Raw genomic sequence first — 24,173 nt, forward strand, 5'->3', positions numbered from 1 at the left:
AAAGCATTCTGTCATTCATGGCAAGTCAAATCCTTTGCACCGTCTGGTTACTGCAGGCGCTAACTTGATGTGAGCCTACATACCTGCTATGAGGTAATAGTAGGCCCAGTATCTGGTATTTCTGGAAGGCTGCTTGTAACTGTGACTATTCAACATATTCAGCTGATACTACCAAGCACAATTTAGCCCAGTGGGTGCAGAAGTAGTGTGCCATTTAGAGGATGCTAAGAGCATTTAGATTCCCCAGACTCAACTTTTAAAGAACCCCTAAGTAGCAATCTTGGTACCTTGCCTGGTGGGAGCAACATTCACAGTTAAGCATCTAATAAATGACCCTGCTTGATGAGAAGCCTTAACGTGCTTGCTACACAGGCCACTGACGTGTACGGTCATTCCCGAAGGAATGGTCATATTAGGCAAGACTCAAAGGATAGCTATGACAGTTACTGTTATCTGTAAAGCACTACTAAAATACTTAAAATTCTTCCACTACAGTTGGCAATTAACAGAATCATCTAATACAGGAATGTATTTAAACTCTAGGAAGTACACTTATTTACAAAGTAGTTATTCTTTTTTAAAAAGTAAAATCAGAAATAAGAATTAAGGCAGATGAATCTAACCTCAGCAAATCTTAGAACTACAAAACATTGATACAGGAAATTAAAGGTGACTTAAAGAAATGGAAAGATGCCCCAAGCTCTTGGATTGGAAGAATGAACTTTGTTAAAATGGCTATACTGCCTGAAGCAATCTACTCATATAATGGGATCCCTATCAAATTACCCAGGACATTTTTTCACAGAACTAACACAGATAATCCTAAAATTTTATATGGAATCACAAATGACCCAGAATTAACAAAGCAATACTGAAGAAAAAGAATGAAGCCGGAGGAATAACCCTTCCAGACTTCAGACAATACTACAGAGCTACAGGAATCAAAACAGTGTTGGTACAGGCACAAAAACAGTCAATGGAACAGAACAGAGTCCAGTAATAGTGTAAATATTTCTATTATCCCTAAGCTTTCTGGTGCCCAGAGGATACATTTCAAAGTCTGCTAACCTGGCACTGAAGGCTTTTTATAACTGGGTCCCAACCACATACACCTCTTCTCATATGAGGTTGCTGTTAATACCCAGGTTCATCTACTAATCTCCTTGGTGTCACCCCAAAACCGCTTTACACGTTGCAAACTCATACTTGTATTCATCTTCCCTCTGTACTTCTGGGCCACTCATAGGATGCTAAGAGCATTTAGATTCCCCAGACTCAATTTTTAAAGAACCCTGGGTTCAAAGCCCAGGTCCATCCCTGGCCAAATAATTCTAATTCTGCTCTTACAATCTTTTCTTTATCAACTGCAACTAAAAATGATTTCTTCCTCACTAAATTACTAAATTCTTAGCATATTCATTGACTCAACCACTCAAAAATATTTACACATTGAATAGTACGTCAGTTTCATGTATGTGTATGTCTGTCTGTCATCATCTGCCCGTCTCTACATCTATCTCCTATCATGTTTCTTCCACTTGAAAAGTGCCTTGTCCACTGTGATGTTCCATCAGTAACTTTAAAAAATTAATTGACTTGGCATGATGGTGAGATCCAACACTAAATAATTTAAAAAACCCCATAAAATATAAATCCTAATCAGATCCATACGATTTCTGCCAAATATAAACTTAGGTACTTTGGTTTGTTTATATATAGAGATGTGGAAAACTCAACAGACGTCCCATACACAGAAAATGCAAGTGCCCAGGAATTAACCTGTTCCTATCCTTATAAATAAAAGAGTACAATTCAAAACCGCAGAAATAGGAATAGAAGTTGATCTTAAGACAGAGTGTAGCAGTGTATTCAGGTATTTAGAATTTACTGACCATGTGAGGTTAAGTGGAGTTGTTTGATTGTAATCAATTTTGGAAGATGATTTTTGTATTTTCAATAGCCCTCATAAAAAGCAAATGGCGAGAAACTACAGAATGAATCCACATTGTCATTTTTGTTAAATAATTTAAAAAGCATGGTTAAAATTTCCTAAAGCAGATGTGTTGAAAAGCACCTTTTTAAAATATCATTTTATTCATTCTCTTTCTATCTAATCACACAGAAGTTTAGAGAAAAATACTGCTATTCTTTCTTTTTGACCTGATCCCTCTACCAGTGTTCACTACCTGATACTTTTTTCCTCTCAACAAGAAGACAAATAGACTTTATTCACAGAAGTGAAATATTCTCTCAAATCGTCTTAAAAAGCTATCTAACTATTCTAGTCCCTGTGCTATACAGTGGGACCTTGTTGCTCATCGACTTTATATTCAGTAGTTAATATCTGTAAATCCCCAACTCCCAGTTTATCCCTTTCCACTCCCTTTCACCCTCTGTTAACCGTAAGTTTATTTTTAACATCTATGAGTCCGTCTCTGTTTTGTAAATAAGTTTGTATCCTTTAAAAAGTTCTTTTTTTTGGTATAAGCGTTTGCACAGTAAAGGACAACATAAATAAAATGAAAAGACAACCTATGGAATGGGAGAAAACATATGCAAACAGTGTGACTGGTAAGGGCTTAATCCCCAGAATATACAAACAGCTTAGACAATTTAATAACAATGAAACAAACAAACCCAGTCCCGAAATGGCAGAAGACCTGCACATACCGTTCTCCAGTAAAGACATGCCTTATACTTTTAAGGACACTTTCGAAATTCCTTTCCTGTCATTCTCACAACCTGTTTTATTTCTCTCCCAAAAATGTTTCATATTTTGATTTTTATCATGTTTTTCTAATTAGCCTCCCTTAATTTTCATTCACTTTCAGTCTCCTTGTGATCTGATCATTGTTTATTCCCCACCACATATTTTGCGTTTTCCTTACCCTCCCACGGGTTTTGTACAACCAGAGAAAACATTCAAAATCATCTACTTCCAACCACTTTTCCTCAAAGGAGAAAACTGAGGTTGGGCAAGAGCAGTTGACTTTCTCCAAATCAACGTGTTAGTGACAGTGAGACCTAGAAGTCGGTGTCCTGCACCTCAAAGACCAACAACTCAGCCATCTGGGGGTAAGCCCCTGGTTCTTGCCAGCCCATGTCCACCGGAAGTGGCTCGAGGTCTTGCCATCGCTGGTTGTGCCCGGGGCAGGGATTCTCAGTGGGCTGCTGTTGGTGAAGGTGGTGGTGACTGTTTTCAGAAGCAATTACGGGCCCTCCTAAGTTACAGAAAACATGACTCCACTCTCCCTGAGGGAGCAGACACGGCCCACTGCTCCCAGGAATCACAGCCTCCGCGTAAGGTGCTGGTCACTGACTGACCCTTCGAGTGATTTTCATTTATGCGCCTACCTAGCGTAATCATAATCATACTCATGATCATAACAACAACAAAATGGAAATGAAATTGGTGCAATGACCAGTAGAAGACAAACGAGCACACCTCCGGATACCCATGAGGAAGTTAAAACTTCTAAATCACATGGTAAAACCAGGAACCCACAAAATTCTCTCATTCCGAAGCTTAGAGCACTTTTGCATAAGAAATAAAAGTGAACTTTTCACTAAATAATGTATGCTAAAATATGTATTTTTTGACATTAAATTTTCAGAGCTTTGGAAAGAATTGTCTTGATTTGCATTACATCCCTGTGTTGTGATTCAGCTTCAGACATTGGAGGGAAAAGAGATTAATATGTTTTTACCAGAGATTAAAATGTACAAGTCAAAAACAGCTCCATAGGAAATGTGTTTTTCATTAATAATCAATAGTTTTGACACTGAAATTGGTAGTATTTTCTTAAATGAAGGAAATCCAAAATTAGCATTTGACCTTTGGGGCTGGGAATTCATCTCTTGTTTTTTCACACTACTTTTTCCCCTGAGGTCAGAAAATTTATTTAAATTATATAAATAGAGAAACAGGCTTCCATTCTCAGAAGCCATAGTTAAAATATGCCTACAAATGTATTTTTTTTAATTTAAGAAAAATCACTATTAGCAATGGTCAACTACCATTATCTGTTATTTAGATTGTATTTACACTATTTGCCTGGACAAATTGTGTTCCCACATCGATAGATTTATAGTAAACATGTTGGCATGCAAACAGCATTTGATATTCAAATTCTTAAAATAATTTGTATGCTTCAGCAATTCAGAGAGAGGCTATACCTACATGCTTAATTATTGTGTTACTTAAACATTAATTACACTCATCATTTTAGATTCTCTTGAAAGAAAAACACTCTGTAAGTAAATAGTCATTCTATCCTAATATCCTCCCTTCTTGCATTTCAAAGATGAGTCTTCCAACAGTACTGAGAATATAGGGTGAATAAGTCCCCATCAGTTTCCGCTTTCCAATGCTTTCTCTATATAAAATTTATTTTCTTAGAGGATTCCACGCATTTATACCATTCCAAATGCTTGAGAGGGTTCTGTGCATTTATACTGCTCTGAATGCTTGAGAACAAGTCATAATATACGAGCAGATTTTCCAAGCCAGTACAATCTTTTTAAATCAGGCTACGGGTCAGAATTTTCAATTAACTTTACACTTTAGTTCAAGAGATTTCAAACTTCAGTGGGCACAAGATCATCTTCGGTGCTCAGGAAAAATACAGATCCCTGAGCTCCCTCCCAAGGGAATCTGACTTAGCAGATAAGGAGGAGCAGGCAGGATGCTCTGCTTCTAACAAGCACACAGTGTCATCCGTTTGCAGGTGGTCCTCTGACCACACTTGGAAAAATGCCACTGTAGCTAATTCCCTGATAGCAGCTGCCTAGGCAAGGCCATTCTTTTACTCATCAGGCGTTCATCCTATTTCTTTCTCTTCCTCTCCTCCTTTTCATCCTTTCCTTTCTCCTCCTCCTTCCTGATGACACTCATCATTGAATAGATACAAAATGTACTTTTTAATGAGTCACCTTGTATAGTATCTCATGGAGGTTAACACATTCTGAGGGGTATTATGAAATACACGATCCTTGTATGTGAAGTCTAACTGGATATATCCATTTTAACCATTCCTGGCAGAGAGTACTTCTGTGACAAAAATAACTGTTCAGGAAAAAAAAAAAAAAAGGATCCAAACTGCATAATATTGAAAATGGACTAGATTTCAAAAAAGTCCTAAGTGTAGTAAATGCATAGTTATGCAAAAGAGAGGTTTTGAAAAGTAAGGTATTTCTCTCTTGCCAGACTACATAGGTAACAAGAATGTAGGATGGAGAACGGTTCCAGAGATGCTCCTGAAACAGAGGCCAAATCTCTGTTTTGTATCCAGCTAACAAGGTGATGGATGAAATCACCAAAACAAATTCCCCTCCCTTTCACTGGATTTCTATTTAAAAGTTTTTTCTTCTTTATTATTTTTTTAAAGGAGGTACTGGGGACTGAACCCAGGACCTTGCTCATGCTAAGCACACGCTCTACCACTGAGCCATATGCCACCCCGTGCCTGGCCTTTCAACACTGCTAAATGCCAGGTCTGAAGCTATCATCCTGGAATCCGCAGGGCCTGACTTAATTTTATTTTGACTTTAGTTTTTCAGCAATAAAAAGGAAAATAGATCCACCTGAACTTGAAATTTTCTCATTGAACTAATTTTACAAATATTTCAGAGATTTCTTAAAGGTCCATCAAAGTTATTGTGACTTGGTATTAAAGGGAATGCAAATGGAAATTCATATACTTAAATGTTTTCATAACTCTCAGTCCCTGAAATCCTTTCAACTATTAACTAACCATACATTTAACTAACTGAGCTGTTGGAAATGGCTCCACTGGTAATGTGGCACAGTACCCAAGTAAGAAAAAACACTAAGTTTTTTTTTTTTTAAACGCTTCATAGATTTCTGGGCCCTCACTTAAGTGAAATACACCTAAACATTTGTTTAAATTCTTAATTTGAAAGAACTCCATCTACAGGCTAAGGGATGCGACTGGCTGTGCATCGTCACCGCACTGTCTCTACTCTTATTTTGGAATTCATGGCCGAGTGGTAAGCAAAAAATACATCACTGCACTGTTATGTGGGAAGAAATCAGTACTTGTTTCAATGTGATATGAGAACTAATCTAATATAGCCATGATCTCTTGCCTTATCTATAATTAAAATTGGGTTTTGTTATTTTGTAACATGTTAAAGTAAATTCAGCAATTCATGCCAAAGAGTTCTTTTTAAATGTTCAAAAAGGCTAAGTTGTGCCACATTCTTGCTGTTAGGAATATTGTATAACTTTTTCTTGATGCTGTCTAATCCATAGCTACCAAAGCCTTAAAAATATGCATACCTTTAACCCAATTTTAGGAATTTATGTTAAATAACTAATAAGACAACTGCATAATGATATGCGTGCTTACCATAGCACTGCCACAAATTGAGTATTTTCTAAAATTGGGACCTATGCTGTATTCCAAAATTAAATTATTAAAACTATGCTATATTTCAAAAGGGAAATGCTACACAGAAAACTCTGATTTATAGATACAAAAATTGATCATAATATATTATTAACAAAATTTCTGATTATAATCTGTATAATTTTATTATAAATTATATGGTCACATTTTAAAAAAATACACATAATATATATTTAGATGCATATTTGTATAGATAGTTAAGAAGACAGATATGTAAAATAGTCAAGATACAGGAGGGCTCCCTTTTCTCCACACCCTCTCCAGCATTTATCATCTGTGGACTTTTTAATGATGGCCATTCTGACTAGTGTGAGGTGATACCTCATTGTGGTTTTGATTTGCATTTCTCTGACAACTAGCAATATTGAGCATTTTTTTCATGAGCCTGTTGGCCATTTGTGTTGGTAAGAATGTAGTTTGGTGCAGCCATTATGGAAAATAGTATGGAGATTCCTTAAATCACTAAAAATAGACTTAAACTATGACCCAGCAATCCCACTTCTGAGTATATATCCAGAGAAAACTCTCTCTTTCTTTCTGGAATGGAATACTACTCAGCCCTAAAAAAGAATAAAATAATGTCATTTGCAGCAACATGGATGGACCTGGAGATCGTCATTCTAAGTGAAGTAAGACAGAAAGAGAAAGATAAATACCATATAATATCACTTTCACATGGTATCTAAAAAAAAAAAATACAAATGAACTTATTTACAAAACAGAGATAGACTCACAGACATAGAAAGCAAATATATGGTTACCAGGAGGGAAAAGGGAGGGGAGGGGATAAAGTGGAAGTTTGGGGTTTGCAGCTATTAACTACTATATATAAAATGGATAAACAACAAGGTCCTCCTGTATAGCACAGGGAACTGTATTCAATACCTTGCAATAACCTGTAATAAAGAAGAATATGAAAAAGAATATATGTATGTATGTGTATGTATATATATATATATATATATATATCTATATATCTGAATCACTATGCTGTACATCAGAAATTAACTCAACAGTGTAAACCAACTACACTCCAATAAAAAGTTCAAGATATAGTCTAATATATCCATTATTCATTGTCATCGTCTCTGGGAAGTGAAGAGATAAGTACTTTTTCTTTTCAATTCAGGCTGCTTGCTAATTTATAACTATAATAAATGTGATTATTTTGTAAGTAAACAGTAATGAAAGTATTATGTCAATTTTAGAATATCAGCTCTCTAGATGATTATGCAACCATTAAATAATAATATAAAAATTTTAAAAACATGGACAGTTCTGTTTGGCAAAATATGAATCCACAGAACACAAAATTGTATATATGCTAAGATTCCTACTTAGTGTTATAAAAGTTTTGTGGGAGGAATGTGGAAAATCAATGCCAATGATGTACAAGGTTTTGAAATCATGAGAGCTTTTTCTTTTTTTAACACTTTAAATGTTAATTATCTTAATTTTTTAAAAATCTGAACTCAGGTGCATAGATCCAAACTTGTAATCTATAAATATTAAGTGCTTATCCTGGAGTTCACATCACGTACCTGTTTACTTCGGAACCTCTGATGGGCCAGGTCCTGACTGACTATAAAAGAATATGGGCTGTGATTATATAAACCAAAGTGTTCAGATTAAAAGTTAACAATTGGAATCATAAGGACATTTTATTTCTATGACAAGAGGAAATGCCATGATGTCTGTATATTTGTTTCAAAGGGCGAAACCAAATCCCCAGGGGTTAAAAAATAATCCGTCTTAACCTCAATACATTAATTTTGTCAAATCATAAACATTGATTTTGTAAACACTCTTATAATCCTAAAACAAAAAAGGGAATATAATATAATGAATTTTAGCGTGAAAAAGAATTACCATGGTCATCATTCATTCATCTACATCTTTAAACACAGCCACTGTGCTGAGCTCCAGCACAGAAGTGCCTTATGCAGCCACCAGACTTGGTTCCTGGGACTGAGATATGATCAGCGGGGTGAAGGCTCCCAGCACCTCCTCCCCCACTGTTCGGTTGCTAAAAATCCGAATTTTTATCTCCCGTCCCAAGGCCTTCAGTGGATGAAAGACTCCCAGAAGGCCCCCTGAGGGAGGAAAGTTTCTTTCATGGGATAAAGTAAAACAAGACGGAAGTTAGCCCACGTTGGGTTTTCTCAACCATTCAGTCACACCCATTATCAAGATGGAGTTCCATGGAGTAAATCAAGTCAAGTCAGGCTGAGAAAAGAAACAGCTCTCAGGTGAGCGATCAGTGTTTGGGGGAGATTAAGCGTCTGTAAAATGTTCACACTCTAGTCTGTAGCATGCATAGCGTATAAACTCATTTTAATATGACCTTTTTTCAGAACCATGGTCTACACATTTAATAGAACATAAGAAATTAGAGAAAAGTCTGAGATAAGAAATCATGAATGATGAAAAAAATAAGAGCTACGATTAGTATTAATTGAATGTGATGGGTCTGACATGCAAAATAAATATTGAGAAGTATTTCTGAATATTTATTTAAAATATTTAATTTTGTTGTGGCAATGACAATAAAGACTTTCTCCCTCATTACTGCAAATTCACCGTTTATATTGTAGAAAAACTATTTTTTAATTCAATCTCCTTCATTCTTTTATAGAGATCTGTGATATGGAAGAATATTGTAGAATGTCCCTCACCAGAGAGCTTTGATTGAGGACAAGCAATTACTAAATAAATCAGTCCTTAGTGACCACTTACACTGTGAATGTAAAGATTAATGCAGACCCCAGCCGAACTGAGGGAGGAGTGTAATGGGAAGGAGACAGTTTTAAAATTACTTTCAACACATGACATGTAGTATTACCAAAAGTTTGTGATGCACATAAAAAGTGTTAAGGCAGCAGAGGCAGTGACTAATTCTCCACTAATTCTCCAATAATTAGAGAAAGCAGGTGGCACGGGGGAAGTGACATCTGGGGGATAATTTGCAAGATAAGCATGACTCTCTCAAGTTGGAAAGTATGAGACAGCATTCTAGACAGAGCAACAGCATAATCCAAGGTCTGGAGGAATGAGTGAGGGGCATTTTGGAGGTGTTCTGGCTCAAAAAGTTTGTGTAAAAGTCAGTATTATGACAGAGAAAGGCTACGAAGTTTATTACGTAAGTAATGAGGAGCCATGGATAATATTTCACAAAGGACACATCCAACTAGACATTCAGCTTCTAATGAACAGGGAGGGGAAAACTCAGAAAAGTGGGAGAGGACACTGGGAAAATCCATATTCTTAAAACAAGACATGGGAAGTATTTCATGAAAGAAGGTCACATGGGACACTGAACATTGGAGGAAAATAAAGAGAATGAGAACAAAGATGGAAAGACCATGGATTTGGACTTTGGAACCACACCAGGTGGGCAGGGGGGGCATGCACACACCTGTGTGCATGGAGTTGAAGAATAAATAGAACTGAAGGCAGGTCACAGGCGTCAATGAGCATTTCTACATGTCTGTCATCAAATACAAAATGAGCAATTAGCAACATGGCAGTTGTCTGAGAAAGAGGCAGAGGTGCTGAAAGATCTGGAAGGGGACACTGCTCTGCTCCGTGGGAGAGAGGATGTGGGAGGATGGCATGGATGCAGTGGAAGCTGAGGGATACAATTTGGTAGCACTCACACCTCACAGCTGGTTTCTCAGTGAGTCAGCCGAGTGAGTAATGATGGTGATGGGATTGGAGAGTTGAAAACAAGTGGTAGATTTTTTTTAATCAAAGTATAGTTGATTCACAATGCTGTGTTAGTTTCCAGTGTACAGCATAGTGATTCAGTTATACACAGACACACACACACACACACACACATATATATATACATTCATTTTCATATACTTTTTTCATTATAGGTTATTACAAGATATTGAATCTAGTCCCCTGTGTTAAACAGTAGGATGTTGTTGTTTATTTCATAAGGAGTATGTAATTTGGTGCAGCTGCTATGGAAAACAGTATGGAGATTCCTTGAAAAACTAAAAATAGTTACCATATGATCCAGCAATCCCACTCAAGGGCATATATTCAGAGGGAACTTTAACTCGAAAAGATACATGCACCCCAATGTTCATAGCAGCACTATTTACAATAACCAAGACACAGAAGCAACCTAAATGTTCATTGACAGATGATTGGATAAAGAATGTGTGGTTTTTCTATACAATGGAATACTACACAGCCATAAAAAAGAATAAAAAAGTGATATACTTGAACTGGCTGCTTCTGAGGATAAAAAAGTATGGAACTCTGGATAGGAAAGGGGGTAGCTGATGTTTCTGGAAGGTCCTGTAAATAAGAGATTATGAATTATAATGAAGCCCAGAAGCAGTTATTGGAGTCTCAGGTAAGTTGACATTTGATCTGGGCATTTGAAGAAGTCATAGGCTGTCAACCAGTAAAGAACGTTTAGAAAGGTTCCAGAAAGAGAGAGAAACATAAAGAAAGGCCCAGGGGTGAGTTAAGTATGTGATGTATACAGGCAAAAAAAAAAATCAGAGGCAGTTGTTCAATAAAAGGTATATAGTAGAATATTTAAAAGAAAGGGGAAAAAAGAGTATGGCTAGGAAAGAGATTGAGGAACAGGGGCCAGTGACACTATCGGAAAGATAAGTCCAGGCAGATGGAGAGACCCCTGACTGCCACTGAAAGAAGTTTGACATTCATTCTGTGGGAAATAGGGGGGAAGATTTTAAATAAAGAGAATGAATTAAACAGAGGGTTTTAAAAAGGTAACTCTTAGAGGAATGTGGAACCAGGATTGGATTGGTGGAGACTGTATCTCCTACCTGTAAAATTGATTTTCCAGCCATTTACACAAATAAATTTTAAAAACTCTAACATACCTTCTGTACACAGGCCAACAGTTTAACTGATTAAGTTGATTCATTAATCAAATGATTAGTTCAATTAGATTTGTAGTTCAACTGACCAGTTGTCCAGTAAACACACATCACTATAATTATTTGGTTACACTGTTATTCTCCACAAGATTCATGAACTTCAGAAATTAAGATTTTATGCACCTTGTCAATATGTGTTAAGGTCCCCATCCTCTAATCAGATGTAGTCAAAATTTTTTCTTCTAAACTACAATTTGAATACAGTTGAATACACTTTGAAGCTTGAAACACAAGCAGAAATTAGCCAAGCACTATTATTATTATTACTTCTCTTTCTGCATCTGTCATGTGACATATCCATATATTACCATGTTTGTTTCCCAAATGGTGCTCTTATTTCCAAGAGTACAGTAAAATTACTCCCCCTATCCAGTGGAAGGAATTAGACTGTATTCAGAATTAAGTCAGTTACTGTGGCCTTTCTGTGTGTGTATGTGTGTGCTTCTATTTTATTGGAAAAGGAAATAGCCTGAAGTTTGGAAACTTGGGTACATGTCTGAGTTCTACAAAATTCAGCTTTGTGTCCTTAGATGCATCAGTTAAATTTGTTGGATTTCAGTTTTCCTCATGTGAAAAATAAAGAGGTTGGACTATTTCCTTTTCTTGCCTAAGGATCCAAGACGCAGTTTTTTTGTTTGTTTGCTTGTTTGTCTGTTTTTGGTCTGCTTCATTACTGTGTGGTTTCAATCTCTTGGAAATCCCATAATCTACGTGGCAGAGTTCCGCTTCATCTTACGTTGTGTCCACTGCTGTGGTTCGGATATGTCTGGGCATACTTGTCAGGCTAGTGGACAGACTGGAGAAGACTGGATTAATCCATGCCATGTGAGTATTGTTCTTTGGCTTAACCAGGAATGGGTGAGCATTGTGCTCTTGGTTGACAAACACTGAGGAGATCAAACACGGAAAGGGCAGGATAAAGATACTCATTCTGTTGAGTTTGAAGTCTCTGTCTGAAGTCCAGACTGAAGGAGAGTGATACTCTCAGCGTCTAGGAATAAAGCATGACGCCGAGGAGGGGAGAGACAGAGTATCTGAGGAACCCATGTTCTGTGAGCTCCTAGAAACGTTCTTCAGTTCCTAGAGTTACATATTCTGCAAACTCCTAGAAATAACACAGGGCAGACAAAGGAGACTAAGATTCCATTATGCACATGGGCAAGAATCAAGTAAAATAACTAAATTACTAACATGCATATTAATTAAGCCTATATACACAGGCTATTGGAGCTGGAGGAAACAAGTGAGATTTGGTCATCACAAAGTTCATGACGCTTCTGTCTCAGAATAAAGTCTTCACATTGCACACTCTGTGAGGCCTTCTTGGTCCTCGGCACGTCTGGCTCAGAAATTTACTGCTTCTTTCTCATCCACCATCTGCCTTTCAGACTCACCTCCCTCTTCTCTGTTCTCCCACCACAGTTCTTTGTACCGGTCTGAACAGCAATGCTCTTTTGTGCGGTAATTTCAGATGCACCAGTCTTAATTCTGAATCTTTGAACTAGTTTATTCAAAGGCAGAGTCCTGTTAATTTTGAAAACTCTGCAATAACTCAATGTTGAATTATCTGACCTGTCATTCGCAATCGACATAATTGGTCCATCCCCTCCTTCTAGGGACACTTTTATCACTGAAACTCAAGGGAGGGCTCCCCAAATCTCTCCCTGTTTCTTCTCTCCCTCAGTTCCTAGGACCCATCTCATCCTGATTCCTGGATGCCTCTCCCACCCACTGTCCTCCAGGCTGGACGATGTCATTCACACACACTGATAATTCCCATGTTGACATCTCCAGTTGGAACTCTCTCAGAACTCCGGAGGACGCCAGCCAACCAGGGACCTGACTTCTCTCCATGAATGTCCAAAATGTGTCCCAAGCTTAAGGTGGCCAAAAAGAAACTCTTAATGTCCCTTCCTCCACATCTCCCCCCAAAAAGCCTTTGTTCTCATCACACCTTAATTGCTCAGGTCAAAAATCTAGTACTCTTCCTTGACTCTTCTCTTTTTCTGCCATTAAAAGTAACCCATCGATAGAGCCATATATGGAAATACATCCTGAATCTAAACACTCCTCAATTCCTCACCATCTCTCTGGTCCAATAGACCTTGATATTCTCTCTAAAAGGTGGAAATCACTCTCTAGTTCATCTCTCTGCATCGATACCACCTTCCAACCATCAATTCTCTATGTACAACAGCCTGCATGATCTGTTAAAGACATAAATCAGATCTTGTCACTCTGATGACCAAACTCTTCAGGGTTTCATTTCAAATGACATAAAATCCAAACTCTTCTCGACTGCAAGGCCACTCCCTCTCTCTCTGAAACTCATTTCCCACCCTGTTCATTCTCCACGTTGGCTCTCTCCACTCCACGCCCAAATTACTCCTGTTTCTGGTCTCTCTTCCAGATCCTCATGCAGACGCCTGCTTCATTCAGTTCTCCAATTAAATATCACCTTCTCAGAGAGAAGACCATCTTGCCGGGAAGAGCACCCCCAGCCTACAGCCTCTCGTTGCTTACCTGCCTTAATTTTCTCAATACCACTTACTACCTCCTGGAATTATAGGACAAATTCTTTTTGTGTGTTACCTCTTTTCTCTACAGATTATAAACTCCCTAAGAATGGGAGATTTGTCTGCTTTGTTTTTTAGAGCAATGTTGGCATCTAAATACTCGATAATAGTTGTTAAGTGAAGGAAGGACCGCTCCCTCCAAAGTTTCCCATCCCCTGTCCTGGCTAGTGGTACCGCTTCCCGGTCTTCCTCCAAGTCCTGGGACCTGGAAGGCATAATCTTGGCTTTGTCTTTCTCACTATTCGAATCCAATGAGCCACTAGTTTCTGCAGATTCTCCCTCCTAAGTGCCTTTCTCCTCTCTTCTCCCGGCACTACCTTAGTGTAATGGTGGCTACGCTGTGAGTTTATGTGTCTTTATTTTATTTTTATTTATCACAAGTTGCCAGCAGCATTTTATTTATTCTTTTTCTTTTCAGCATCTTGTTCTGCAGCTTCCTTGGCCCTTTCTGCTCAGATGCCAAAAGGCATGGGTCATGCAGAGACTGGCAAACGTCTTCAAGTTCTCCTCCTCCTCTGTGAAGTCTCCAGCTTTCTCCTTCTTGTAGACATTCTGTATGAGCATGACTGCTCCCATCAGCTGGGTGGCCAGCTGGAGCCTTTCAACAGAGCTGCCTCCATTCAGGGGGCCAAGGGCTTCCTGGGGAGGAGGACGAGCTCGGCGCTCTGCTCCTTCAGCCACCACATGCTGGTCTGCAGGGACTCCGTGCACTTGCTCCCCCACCTCGGGTCCATCAAGATCCCAATGGTCCAGGCCACCTTTTTGTGGATGCCAGCCACCTGCCCCACGGACAGACACAGGTGGAGCCCCAAGGGCACCCCGGTTCCTACCCTCTACCGGGAGAGCCCAGCTGTCAGACGGAAAAGGGTTCAAGTGCACTTTTCATCACGGCACTGCAGTGATTCTGGAGAACGTCACCATTTGGCTCTAATATTTTATTATCTCTTTTTGGATTTGGCAACAATTTTCTAACTAGTCTCCCTTTGTAAATTTCAGCTCCTTTCCCCTCCCTCTACTCACTAACATACTCTTTCAACTAAAAAAGTCTTAATTTTTTCTATGATATAAGTCTTTTAAATTTCCTGTTTTAAATGTTCCTGTCTTCCCACAGCGAGAGGGTGAAGCCGAAGCAATTAGGTGGGTCTATAAGACCCTTCACCCACAGTCTTGCCAGGACCCCACCTTTTCCCATTGTCCTTCCACACCTGAAGTTCAAGGCTGATGGACTGGCCATTCCTGAGCATTTCATGCCATTTCACCCATCCACATCGCTACACAACATTTTTTCTGCTGGGGGGATCCTGCCCCCACTAACTGGCTCATCATGGAAAAATCCTTGGCTGTTCAGAAAGTACAACTTTGAGGTCGCTTTCTCCAGGAGCTTCCTTCTTCCAGAGCTTCTCCTTCTCCGGGTTATTCACTCTCTCTCAGCATCCTCTCTGTACTTTACACGGGTAACAATGCTGCATCCTCTGTCCACTGTTCCAGTTCATTAGCTTACATGTTTGGCTCCCCTACCAACCTGAGAACCCTTTGAGTGTGGTTGTGATGTTTCATTCATCTTCTAACCCTCTGCATGAAGACCGAGAGCAGACTTGAAGCATAGGAGGCTTGCGAATCCATGAATATCCACTGAACTCAATGAAGATATCCTTCCGTCAATTTACATCAGGGGTAGGGTAGCTGTTTTTCAATAAACCATCCATTTTAATGAGTTTATTTTAAATTTCATTCAAGACTTTCATCTTTGGACTTGGAAAGGAAATCTGTCCCGAGGACGAGGTAGCAGGAAAAATGTTCTTCAATTTTAATATGCATCTTGGAGAGAATTGCTTCAAGTGAGAGAGGGGCCAATGGGAATGTCAAGATGAGAGAAAGTACAAAGAGGAGGAAGAAAGCAGGATGAGAGGAGAAAAGGCACAGAGGTCCATCCATTGGTGCCTGGGTAGAACCCGTCAAATGGAAATGCTTTTAAATGGTTTATTGATAAATCAAACGTAATTACATGGTGTCAGCTTTCTTGTTTAAGATCTACTGTCCAACAGAGGTGACAGTATGTACGACTGAAGGCATCCAAATAATAGGGGCAGGACCTGCCCCAAGGAGGCTGCTTGTCTCTAGAAGCCACAGAGGCAGTGACATCAGGCGATATGACCAAGTCCCTAGAGCAGGAGCTGTGAGCCTTCAGCTCGAGGTCAGTGATGTAGCTCAGTAAACAGACGCCTCCAGGCAAGCGCAGAACCCATCCTCCCACTTCAGTCAGATGGGAAAGTGACTCCTAGGGGTGTTGCCGAGGGACCAAGCGCCCCTCCCTCTGGTGGGCAGGCAGCTTCCGGGGTTCAGGGGGTGCAGACATCTCTCCCATCCTCCTTCTAAATATAGTACCCTTGCCCCGCTCTCCTCCTGCTGAGACTCAAGTGGAAAACATCCCCAGAAAGCTTTCCCTTTCAGCTCCAGCACGGACGGAACATTGCCCGACATAGTTTGTTTCCCACAGCCTGCTTGTTTACACGTCTGTCTCCTTTCACTAGACAGTGAGCATCCGGAGCGTAGAAGCCAGACAGTCCTCCTCTGCCCAGTACCAGAAACTTCTGTCTCAGCGTTCGACAATGCTAGACACCCAGTGCATGTGTGTGGAGGGAACGGATTCAGGAACGACAGGTTACAAGGCTCATCCATCTCTGGTAATGGCTCGCTTCACCTACTAGATGGGCCTTGAGATGACAACTAGACATTCTTTTTTTTTTTTTTGAAATACAGTTGATTTACAGTGTTGTGTTAGTTTCTGGTATACAGCATAATGATTCAGATATATATATATATATGTATATATTCTTTTTCACATTATTTATAATTACAGGTTATTACAAGCTATTAATATAGTTCCCTGTGCTCTACAGTAGGTCCTTGTTGTCAGCAACATGGATGGACCTCAAGATTATCATACTAAGTGAAGTAAGTCAGACAGAGACAAATATCATATGATATCACTTAAATGGGGAACAACGAGACATTCTCGTCATAGAATGTTTTCTCCCCAAACCCTTGGACATTAGGGAAACAAATACTTGTGTCCCTGAAAATATTGCTGGTGAGATTTTATCATTGCTGGTGAGATTCTTTTCTCACTTTACAAGGAGGATGTACAGCACAGATACACATATACATAAACTGTATACATTTTGTTCTACACTATTTTCCCCTACAAAGGCTACCTACAAAAAGGTACCTATGAAGTTGTATCCTGTGCTTTGGCAAACCCATGCTGTTTGATTTCATTTCCAGAAAGATTCGCGCTCAAGTAGTTATCAATGGGCAATGTTATTCACTGAGCTGACTGCATCAGAAGTTTTAGAAGCAACATTTCATTTCACAGTTTTCTGAATGTGGGTCATCATAGTAGGACGGTCACCAAGACAACAGAGACCTACGCAGCGAATCTCAAAGACGGGACAGGCGTATTCCCAGGAGACCTGCGTTCAGAAAGCGCTTCGCTGCAGCCTTCGGAGCAAATAGGAAATTCTCAGAAATCTCTTGGAAAGACTGGTGGCAGAATGAGCACAGACGCGCTTACATTAATATATGACATCTCAACAATGGCAAAGGTGATGAGAACACCTGACGCCCCAGAAGAGTGGAAAGGAGCCGGGGAGTCACGGGCAGAAGAGGGCTGAGACTCGCAATATTTGAATACACTGCTTCAAAAAAAGTTGGAGGGAAATTACATCACGGCCGATTCCAGTCGATACAATACATACAAGAATATTCGGCTAAAATGGCAAAACACAGAATGAAATATCCTGGACTAATATGGAGTTCCATCTAGATGCCAAATGATTTTTATCTACTTTTTTTTCAGTTAATCCACTACAACCTTATGCTATATAATCATCATTAAAAAAATTTCTGAAACCTGACCAAGTAGCAGAGAACGCTCTGAACTCAAGTCTACCAGGCTTCAAAGCTTCTTTTTTTTTTTTCTTTCACACGAGTGATTCTTAAGAACAGGGTTATTTTTACTTGGCGGCAAACACAGAAGAGATACATTCCAAGAGCCTGTGATTCTATAACTTTATATAAAGACGTTAAGGCACGTTAAGTATAAAGTCTCCACGCCAGTATAGCTGATGGACAAATTAAAAAAAAAAAAAAAAAGGAAAGCAATGCCATCCTAAGGAAATAATTGTTAAGAGTTTTTGGACTCTGTTGGAAATCTGATGAAAGGTACAGACTTTCTCTTCAGAATGCTTTGCATTTTAATTCAAGGTGTTCCCGGACACCTTCAGTCCTACTCCCGAACATTCTGAGTTTACTCATTACCTAGCTTAACCTTTCTCCAAGGACTTCTGACAATTTCAGTGTTTAGATTCCCTATAAATATTCAACCTTTAAAAAATTAAACCTCAACCGAGGAAAAATTCTGATGTTTTGATTTGAGGAAAAACATTGATTTAACCTCAAGCTAGTGGAGAGCATCTTAGGATTTGCAATTTATCACTGTACACTTGCATCTGATTATTTTCAGAAGAAATATATAATTGCACCTGTGTTTTTCAGAGCAACCCCTCGCTTCTTGAATGTCTTGTCAATCCTGAGTTTAAAAGAACAGATCTCATTTTTCTTGGACTTTTGTGCCTTTCTATACTATACATTTTGTTTTATATCAAGATATATATTTTTTTCCTCCAGGATAATTTCATTTACCTGTAACTTATCAAAGACAACTTTAACTTCCGATTTGTATACCACGGACGGATCACCAGTCTTAAGATGTATAATTGCTAAAGTGATAAGTTTCCACGGATATCTGCATGGAAGTCCAGGGAACAGTTAACATCCCAGAACACACCTGACAGTTCAGGGGCCTGAAGTTCAGGGGCCTAAATGCTACACGTGTTCACTTCCCCTCTCAGGAAAATGTTACCCAAAAGTTCCATCACTAGGTTCCACCTATGTGTTCCTGGCTTTAGCCAATATTTTACATAACCTCAAAAGTGTACCAAAATAATTATGGTTAAAAATAATAAAGTTTATGAAGTTTTTTTCAGAGAACTGTCCCAGGAAATCCATTAACATTCCGGTTGATCTCTGGGAACGGGAGGAGGATATATAACATTTATAACATGCTGCCATCGCAGGACTCCAGCAGTGCCTGGTATTAAACTTTTAAATTATCTGAGCACTGTTAACAGTCAAATACAAGACAGGATCAAGCCGGATGTAAGGGCCGGAACTCCAATACCTTGTGATCCCTTCTGCACACAGACCTCTCAGGGAGGATTAGCTGTCGGAGAAGAGCTTTCAATCCCTGATTCAGCCTCTTATGAATTGTATTCCTAGCAGGCATTTGGTTCATCTCTGTAGATCTCCCTTCCTTGGAAATACAAAGGCAATAAAGCCACTCAAATAGACCGCCAGGCTGTGGACGTGCTGACTGCCCCTTCTTGGGTAAAGTACTTAATATCTTTAGGGCTCACCTCTAGGTACCATGGGAATAATAATAGTATTATTTATATTTTTTATAAATATAAATTGATAAAATAAGAAATAGTATAATTTACAGGGTTGTTGTGAGTTTTAAATAGATGAGCATATAAAGTGGTCCGTGGTATGGACCCAACACGCTATAGCTCTGACCACAGCAAAAATTTCTTTCCCACTTTGCATCTCATTTTGCAGAAGAGTAAAACATAAATGCTTGCATTTCAGACTGATTCCATAGCTTTAATAATTCTTATAGTTCACTGATCTGTTTATACATTAGTATAAATATATACTAATAAATATGCATTTATATATTTAATATTTAAATTTATTTAAATATAAAATTATTTAGACTTTTAAATATTAGTATTTATTTATATATTGGAAAAATATAAATACATACTAATAAAATATATAAATATACACATATATGAATAAGTTTTAATATAGTTATATAACTATATTTTGTATATAAATATGTATATCTATATTTTATATATAAATATTTATACATGGACATGTAAACATTCGTATAAATACATACACATATACACACAATGTCAAAACGTAAGACAGGTTAACATCACACAGCTCTCCCTTAAAGGACTATATTTTGATTCACCTCTTTACTCTGGCTATAGCTTTGAATCACTTCCAAATTTAAACAACACATACAACTTGCTAATATCCATAAGCACTTTTGCCATCTGGGAGCCCCGACGTCGGTTTGGTTACAGCGTGGAAAGTAAGACCCGGATATCTGAGCTGAAATACTGCTTCTCACATACAATTCCCAAACTGCGAAGGCGATTTTTAACACTTAGAGCTCTAATGAGACAGGTTTACATGCATCTTGAGAAAGGAGAAGTGGAAAAACTCACTCTGCTCTGGTTGCAAGGGCAGTAAATAACCCGCTAACTGTGTATAGTTTCCAGATTTAAAGCACGAAAGACTGTTTTCAATGATGAGTGAGACTGTAACGGATATAAACTAGTTTGTAAAAAGGGTGATAATTTTAGCCAATTAAAATTTTAAAAGACAGAGTATAACCTTGAAGAAAATTATGAATGCTGTAAGAGCAAATGTGTGCATAGAACTAAGAAAGTAACTCACACTGGACCAGGTACCATGAAGATCAGGGGACAATATATAGATGGGAAATACATTTGGCCCTTGAACAAGGTGGGAGCTGGGGATGCTAACCCTCAGGGCAGTAAAAAAATCACTGGGCCCGCACTATATGTGGGTCCTCTGTATCCACGGCTCCACATCCAAAGACTTTACCAACCCTGTGTAGTAATGTACCATTTATTATTGAAAAAAATCCACTTATACTTGGACCTGTACAGTCCAAACCTGTGTTGTTCAGGGGTCAACTGCAGTGTACACAAGTAGACGTGCACACACAAATAATACGAAAGGTGTAGAGTGCTCTCACTTGGTGAGCATGGCACACACAGATAAGATGTATGACCTGGGAGCTGCTGGAATGATCATAACGAGCGGCAAATTTCAAAGATCAAAACCCAGTTAGCGAAATTTGAGATTTGCAGATACACACTACTATATATAAACCAGAGAAACACCAAGTCTCCACTGTACAGGGAACCACATTCAGTATCTTGCAGTAACTTGTCATGGAAAAGAATATGAAAAGGAATATATGTATGTATGTGCATGACTGAAACATGATGCTGGGCACCAGCAACTGACACAATATTGCAAACTGACTGTACTTCAATTAAAAAAAGTAAAAAAAAAAAAAAATTAAAAACCCAGGTATCAACCCACAGGGGCAGAAGGCCTGCAGGAGGGACACAGCCTGGAAGACCAACCAGGCAGGCTCGTAGCCACCACCTCCCTCTCCTCTGTCACGTTTGTGTGCCCCTGAGGTCCTGTTTTTGGTTTAACAAGGATCCTAACTGAATCATATGGCCAAATATTTTGAATGCAAAAATTTACCAGAAATAATTCCAAATGCTTGACAACAGGAAACAAGGGGAAAAACAAACAAAAGCAAAGCAGCCACTGTGTAAAATGCCCAGAAATGTGCTTCCTGCAGGTAAAGAGCTGTGTCTAGCCAAGGGTTCCTCCGCTGGGTCTTCCTGGCTGTGTGGCTCGTACACTCGTCTGGCAGGGAAGAGTGACACTCGCTCAGGTATCCAAGTGCAAACACTTATGTCTGGGTGCTGAGTACTCTCCTCATTAAAGTAGCTCTGTATTAACATTTTAAGATTAGACAGGGGCTTGGGGGAGGCCCTGGGTCTAAAAAGGAGGGAGAGGATGAGAGAAAAGTGCACCAGGAACAAGAAGGCAGGTGTCAGCCAAGGTAAGCATGGGGGCCCCCGTGATGGACTGTGGTGCGACCTCTCCACGTCTGCTCCATGCCTTCCCACACACATGGTCTTGTAGCTCTGTGTAGCCCACTTGGCCATCCTACCTGCCCCCCTAAATGACGAGGAGGCTTGCAAGTAGAGCAGGGACCAAAGATGCTTCAAAGGCCATGCATCTCAGCTATTGTGAGGGTGAGGGGGTGGGAGAGTGCAGGGGTGTTTATTGTGGACCAAAAACAAGAATCATCAGAGCATCTTTGTTCTGCTCTTCAGGAGACGTATTTGCAGTAAACTGTTTCCACCCAGGTGGTTTAAAATGCCAGGGCTCTTGATAGCAAGAGGGAAGGCTGATTGCACAGGACACAGGAGGCTCCCAGGACAGCACAGATACAGACACAGAAGAATTCAGGTTGGCAAGATGGAGGGTTTCAGAACCACAGGGCAGCATCACTTTGTAGATCACAGAGAAAGAAAAGCAAGGTGTGACTCGGAATTGAAAGATGAAGCATTTACCATAACTTAGCAATAAGATGCCCCGTGGGCAAACCAGCTCAAAGGACAGAGGCCAGGCTCTGCCTCTCTTTCTGCTATAAGAAGCAGAGCTCCCCTCCCTAGTCTCAAGTAGCATCTATGCTGGCTCCCCCATGAACAGGACACAGAGTCACAACCAATTAACTGCATTCAGGTGTCATCAAAGAGTGTGGGATTGCGTCCATCATTCTCACAAATGCACTTACCTTTAAAATTTCCTTGAGTAAAATAATCTTTAGCAATAGACTCAGGAACACCCCACATCACTCTTTGAGTCAATATTCTAGGGCTTGGAGGTGGTAAAGGAGGGAAGCAACATTCACCCTTCTACTAAATTCTGCCTTAACGAAGGGTCTCTCTCTGGCCACCCTGCAGGCTGTGCCAACCCCGCTCAAGTGGACCACTCGTCCAACTGCACTGACCTTTCAGGACTTTGGACTCTGATTTCATTCCTAGAACCTGTCTCTCTGGGCTTTCCAAACCATAATTTATATTTGCCCACAAGCATGACTGTAAGATCCTTGGCTTGGCTAAAAGGATCTACATTGTCACATTCAACTGACTTCTAATGGACCTGGTTTAAATGTAAAACATCATTCCCAAGATGTTACTGCATTCATCAAAGCTTCATAGGTTAAAATACACAAAATTTTTATATTTATCCTCAAGAAGACCATTTTAGATTGTAAATGTGATCACATTCTTATTTCTATGGGAAAATGAGGCACAGTTTCCTCATTCCGTCAGCCAGCCAGCACCCTCCCAAGCTCATGGCCTCCAACTCAGAGAATCTGCAGAGTCTACACGCCACCCTGGGTAGACACTATTCGGTCTTTCCCGGTAGGAGATTGAATCTTCTTAAATAGTCAGTTTCCAGAGAAACAACAGCGACCAAAGGAGTAAAACACGGAATAAAAATCATCAACTAATTTTCTTTGTATTTTATACTCTATCTATACCTATATATATTTTCATCATACTTACATTGCATATATTTATAACTTCTATACACATGGTAGGATTTTTTTTTTTTACTTTTTAAGAGCAACACTTTCCAACTGTCACCCGCACAGTCATGAATCACTTTGTGAACACAGGTGCCTGCGAGCCCAGTGAGGAACAGTCATAAATCGATGTTCATTTCACAATCAAGATACTGACAGTTTAAACTCTGTTCTCTGAAGAAAGCCTATTGATAACATTGAAGATGTTACTAAGGAAACTCAGAAGATAGAGAGATTGTCATTTAAGGACCTAATATTTTGTATCAGGCACAGATACATCAATTACAATATACGCTCATTAATACTGAGTTATTTTGCTCAGTAATCAGTGCGAGAAAGCGCTCCGAGAATCACAATGCCTTTCATCCCTTCCTACTGTGGTTTTCAACCGTAATTAAATTCGCCGACTGACCTACTCTTTTTCATTCACCTAAACCGCTTTCATCAAGACTTGTGGCAGGTTCCTAGTGAATCCCGACATTCAAATAAATAAGGTGAACACTCTTAAACTCTGTGAAGAAAAAGAAAACAAGAAAAGGAGGCGGACTGTTTCAATATTAAGAATTCTTTCTGCTTTGGTGATACGAAGCTACTTCCATTTTAACACAGATGACGTATAACTCAGATGAGCACTTACAAGAATGCACATCAAAGAAGGCAGGAAAATCATTTTTCACCTGTTTGTGAATAGACCAAAAAATGCATTTCTACCTCTAAAGCACCTTGCAACATAATGGAAACCAGGTGAAGCAAAGTTTAAGGCTCATATAAACGTATTTGATAGCTTTCTATTTACTGAAGAAATTGATATCCCTGACAGGTGACATTTCTGAGATGCAGACGATTGCCAAAGGGAAAAAAAAATTAAATTCATCACAAAGTCCAT

At 39.3% G+C, this 24,173-nt stretch overlaps 1 protein-coding gene, 1 non-coding gene and 1 pseudogene across 2 annotated transcripts in view; all 3 read right to left on the reverse strand.

Annotated features, from left to right (window-relative positions):
* ADGRB3 (adhesion G protein-coupled receptor B3) overlaps window positions 1-24,173 on the reverse strand; it is a 684,888-nt gene that overhangs the window by 512,448 nt on the left and 148,267 nt on the right. The window lies entirely within an intron of this gene.
* On the reverse strand, window positions 14,269-16,416 carry LOC140697887 (large ribosomal subunit protein eL13-like; annotated as a pseudogene).
* LOC116279691 (small nucleolar RNA MBII-202) lies at window positions 14,775-14,855 on the reverse strand. The gene has a single exon (XR_004188993.1). It is a non-coding gene; the product is annotated as a small nucleolar RNA MBII-202 (small nucleolar RNA).

Source organism: Vicugna pacos, chromosome 8 (assembly GCF_048564905.1).
Source record: "Vicugna pacos chromosome 8, VicPac4, whole genome shotgun sequence".
NCBI classification, from domain to species: Eukaryota; Metazoa; Chordata; class Mammalia; order Artiodactyla; family Camelidae; genus Vicugna; species Vicugna pacos.